Source organism: Rhopalosiphum padi, chromosome 3, assembly GCF_020882245.1.
Source record: "Rhopalosiphum padi isolate XX-2018 chromosome 3, ASM2088224v1, whole genome shotgun sequence".
Taxonomy (NCBI): Eukaryota; Metazoa; Arthropoda; class Insecta; order Hemiptera; family Aphididae; genus Rhopalosiphum; species Rhopalosiphum padi.
The window spans coordinates 48818320-48824319 of NC_083599.1; positions in this window are offsets into that span (position 1 = coordinate 48818320).

Here is a 6000-nt window from a genome sequence, read left to right on the forward strand (position 1 = left end):
CGTATAGTTGTTAGAAACTTGCATCCGTCTACCCCAACAGTTGATATAGGTATTGCAATTCAGGAAATTGGATACACAGTTCGTAGTGTTACAAACGTTTTACACAAAACCACAAAAAATAAACTTCCGATATTTTCCGTTGACTTAGAACCAGCTGTGATCAACAAAGACATTTTTCATCTAAACTCGGTACTTAACACAAAGATTAAAATAGAAGAACCGTACAAAAGACGGGAAATTATCCAGTGTATAAACTGCCAAGAGTACGGTCACTCTAAAACTTATTGTGCATATCCCTCAAGATGTGTTCGCTGTAACTCCAACCACTCAACTTCAGCTTGTAACAAGACCAGCGATCAGCCACCTGTATGTGTACTCTGTGGGGGCGCTCATACTGCAAACTATCGTGGATGTCTAGTTCACAAGAATCTGCAGAAACTCCATCACAGCAAATCCAATTCAAACAATAAATTCAACAAAACCCATCATGTACCAACCACGAGATGTTGTAGCGGAAACTCAAATTTAAATATATTATTATAACTTTTATTTGTAATTTGAACATGTAACCAATAGAATATTTAGCTTAAAATAGATTTAAGTAAGCAAGGCGCATGTGGCGATATTGTATACTAGCGCACCTAAAATATTAAGCAAACATGTTATTTTTTTAAGATGTTATTTAAGATTTGGGGAAGTAATTTGTATTTACGAGGTCGCAGGGACTGCTTCCGTTTAACTCGGGGGGTATGTTGTACCCTGTATATATTAAGCACCCTGTATACGATATGTGTATTCGCTGGCTAACGCAATGGCCTACGTGACTGTGGGAAGAGCGTTGGTCAGCGAATTCATCGTGCGACAACCCGTACGGTTCCCACGGACGGGGCCGTGTCAGTAGTCGGAGTACGGACTCGAGTGAAGGAGAACCTCCATTAGTATGTAGACAGAACCTCTTTAATATAAGCGAAATCGTAGTTAATTAAATATAATCAAATAGTGTTTATAAACTTAAATCCGTGTTGTTATTTTAAAATTCCCTTTCTTTTCCTGATTTCAACGATAATACGGCGTTAGCACACATCACAATAATTAATAATAAATAATAAATTAATAGATCATTAATGTTAAAATAATCAATTTTATACAAATTTCAATATAGTTGAAGATGAGCTAGTATATTTTGATGGTGTGGAGATGTTATATTGTGCTGATGATAGTAATAATTTGAATATGGAATATGAAGTACCAAAAAGTAGAGAAAGTATGCCAGGTAGCTGGAAAAGAAAAGTCAATCAGAAATTAAGAATGAAAAGAGACCCATATTTAGGATATAGCAGGTCAAAAACAAATCAAGTTTTACATAATGTTGATAGAGTAGGTAAAAATATTAGACCAGCTTGTACTAGTGAAGTATGTAAAAATCACAAAAGAGAAAATGCAATAAAGTAGCTGAAGTAGATAGGTTAAAAATATTTAATCATTTTTGGAAAAACTTGAACTGGGATGAAAAAAAAACTTATGTAACTTCTTTAATAATAACCACTTCTGTGAAACAAAGAACTGTAGAATTATCACGATGAAACAGCACTATGTCATATAATTTAAAAGTTCAAGATGCATATTTGTGTGTATGTAAAAAAATGTTCTTAAATACACTTGGGTAAGGTGAAAAACAAGTTCTAACTTGGTGCCTAACTGCAAAAGATAATGAGATGAATTATGAGAAAAATAAAGAAAATAACAAAAGCTCTACTTTAAAAATTACTCCTGAGAAAAGAAAAAGGATATTTGTGACTGAATTTCTTAACAAATTACCAAAATTACCCTCACATTATTGTAGGAAATCTACCTCTAGATTATATTTTGAGCCATATGTAAAATCTAAGTCTCAATTATACAATATGTACAAAATAATGTGTGATGAAGAAAGTAAACAACCAGTGTCTAGAAAAATATTTATTAATATTTATGAAAAAACCAATTTTTCTGTGTACCATCCAAAAAAGGATCAATGTGACATTTGTTGTTCTTATCAAACAAAAAATATTGAAGAGAATGAGTGGAGTAAACATATGAAGGATAAAGATCGAAGCAGGGAAGAAAAAACTAGAGACAATGAAAAAGCTATGCTTAATGAAATTGTTGTATTCACTATGGATCTCCAGGCAGTAAAAATTTGTCCATATTTAAAAGCAAGTGCTTTATATTATAAGAGTAAATTATGTGTACATAATTTTACAATGTATAATTTATCCTCTCAGGACTGCACATGATATTGGTGGGATGAAACACAGTCAGACCTCTCAGCATCATCTTTTGTTAGTTGTATAATTGATCAAATAACTGAGTTTAATTTGAAAAATCCATTTAAAAGTATTATACTTTGGAGTGATGGTTGCTGTTACCAAAACAGAAATTGTGTCTTATCAAATGCATTATTGGAGTTTGCTATTAATAATAAAATTACAATTGAACAAAAATACTTAACGAAAGGCCATACTCAGATGGAATGTGACTCTGTCCATTCAACAATAGAAAATAAATTAAAAAATACTGACATTTATTTACCTTCTGATTACATGAAAATAACTAAAAGTGCCAGGATTAAACCATATCCATACAATGTTAAATATTGTGATGTAACATTTTTCAAAAAATATGAACTTGAATCATACAGGTTTGATACTATAAGACCTGGTAAAAAGCCTGGAGATCCTACTGTTACTAATATAAAGGCTCTTCGCTATAACTGTGATGGGAGTATAGAGTTTAAACTTAATTTTGATGATGATTATATAGATCTGAGTTCGATTCAAAAACAAAGAAAAAAAATAAGTAAAATTTCATCTCCTATAATATATGGGCCACTGCACACATCTGAATTAAAAATTCAAAAAACTAAGTGGGAACATTTGCAACAACTGAAATCTGTTCTCCCGAAAGATTGCCATGAGTTTTACAATAAAATAAGGTATTAGCTTAAATTTTAAATATTTGTTTTTTTATATACTACCAGTTTTAAGTTTTATTATAATTATTATTATAACTTTTTTTTTCTAATTATTATTATTATTATTACTTTTGTTATTTGACTTTTTAATATGTTTTATATTATAATATATATTTTGTTTGATTATAAAAAATATGATACTACCAAGTAGGTGTTAAAACATAATATTTAGATTTGAACAATTTTTTTTATGCATTTTATTAATTGTTACTTGTTTTTATAAATTAAAATAATTAACAACAAAAGGAATTTGATTTTACCAAGCAGGTACTAAAAAATATTTAAGTTTTAAAATTTTTATTTATATGTATTTTATTAATTGTTACTTATTTTTATAAAATTAAATTGTTAAAAAATAAAAGGAATGTGATTTTACCAAGGTACTGAAAAGTCTGAAAAGTTTTAATATTAATAAAGATGGAAATAAACTAAGTATGTCTGATAATATGAGCTGTATTATTTTATAATTTGTATAATTTTATACACTACAAATAAGTCGTATCTCAAAAAAAGAAAAAAAAAAGTTTGGAATACATCGTATCTCATGGAAAAAATTCTAATTCTAAATTATTATGAAAGTACCCTAATATTGTAATCAAAGATTATTATTAGTTTGATAAAAAAAAATATAATATATTTTAATATATATATTTATCAGCTAAACTTGATTTGTAGTAAAGAGAAAATGGACTGTGCGCGTAATATATATGTTTATCATTTCTTTATTAATTATGACTCAGTTCTGCGATAGCAGTCGTTCGATGCACACGCACGCCGTGTATGCTCCGTTACTAATGCGTTTTGTTATAGCTATCTTAAACATCAGTGCTCTTTGGTATAAAAGGTGCGCCATTATTAAATTATACGACTGTTTACATTTAAATTACCCTTTAATTTTTTTTTTTTTTTTACTTAACTTTCTTGTTCGTCGTTCAGATTATAAATTTATTAATATTCAACAACCGGCTAGTGCGATATATTTCGCATACGTCGTCACTCTTCGTAGGTCGCCGCGGCGACCTTGTTATTGTTACACATATATAACACTCACCGTCGATTATCGCTGCCTTCCCGTTTCTGGCTCTGTTATCTTAAAACGATAAACCGTTAGCATAGTATTTTTCAATACCAATTAAAATGGTTAATCAGAATAATCCTAATAAAAATAACAACACTGGTGTTAACAAGCCGGTCAGCCCGATTAAACTTAATAAAATAACAACGAACTCTTCTCCAAGTAATGAATGGACTATACAGAATAATAATAAAAGGAATCATTCTGACTCATCTAATCCTACCTCACCTCAAGCACCGGGTAATAAAGTACACAAAAAATTATTCTCGTCTTCAAACCGATTCGCAGTTCTTTCCCAAACCTCAAACTCAGACAATAATCCTACGGTCGGTCCGAACGCTTTTCTGGACACAAACTCTAATCGTGAAGATGACTCAATGGATTCTATTACAATTAAACCTCCTCCTCCAATTTTTGTGCGTGGAGTTGAAGACTTTCCAGAACTATGTAAAAGTCTAATTGAAAAAATCGGCGTCGAAAATTTTGTCTGTAAATCTTTTACTGACCGTTTAAAAATCCAAACCAGCACTCCCGATGCCTACAGATCACTTATCCATTTTCTGAAGGAGGAGAAGGCTGAATACCATACCTATCAATTACAACAAGATAAGCCAATACGTGTGGTAATAAGGAATCTACATCCAACAACTCCAATTAGTCTCATAAAATCTGAGCTAGAATTCCTTCATTTTGAAGTGAGATCTGTGACCAATGTTCTTCACAAAACAAACAAATACCCCCTTCCGCTCTTTTTCATTGATCTGGAACCCGTCCCTTACTCAAATGACATATTTAAGTTGACGTCTCTGCTTCATACAAAAATTAAAGTAGAGGAACCTTTTAAGACGAAAACAATAAGCCAGTGTGTGAATTGTCAGGAATATGGTCACACAAGATCGTACTGTGGTTATCCGTCACGCTGTGTTCGTTGCAGCGCTTTCCATCCATCATCTGACTGTCCAAACCCACCTGGTACTCCACCGAAATGCGCGCTCTGTCAAGGCTCTCATCCGGCCAGCTACAAGGGCTGTTCAATATACAAGGACCTCCAACGTCGTAAGAAACCCACAAGTAACTTTCCATTTGATAATGTTAGAGATAAGTCACGCGTTGTTCAAGATAGCCACCCTCCAAATCGTACACATACCCATGAAACCACATATGCGCAGGCCACTTCAGGCCAAAATGATAACCGCCCCTCTCCCCCTGCAGCTCCTGACGTTAACAACTTAATGTCCAGCTTCCTGCAAGAATTCAAAGCTTTAATTAACCCTCTAATAGCTCTTCTTACCAAAGTAATATCCTCTCTTCTTGATAAAAAGAATGACTAACAACACTTTCACAAACCAATCTCTCACAATACTTCTTTTCAACGCTAACGGTTTAAAAAATCATGTAAATGAGCTCCAATTCGTGCTTCACAATAAACGTATTGACATTGCGCTCATTACGGAAACTCATTTTACACAGTATTCAAATTTTTACATTCCTGGTTATAAGCTGGTGAAGGCTAATCATCCGGACAATACTGCTCACGGTGGTGTCGCCATTTTCATCAAATCTTCAATAATATTTCAAACTCTTCCAAATTACTGTTACGATCACTTACAATCGTGCACTGTACTAATACACTTAAGTAATATTCCTGTGACAATATCAGCATTATATTCCCCTCCAAAACACAAAGTTTTAAATGTAGACTTCCACAATTACTTTAGTACCCTTGGCAATAATTTTATTGTGGGAGGCGACTATAATGCCAAGCATCAAAGTTGGGGTTGTCGCTCAAATAATCCTCGTGGCTGTGTTCTTCATACCTACGCAAGTGCAAAAAACTTAAATGTACTTGCCCCTCCTGACCCTACCTATTGGCCTTCTTCTCCTCGTAAAAATCCTGACATACTCGATATCT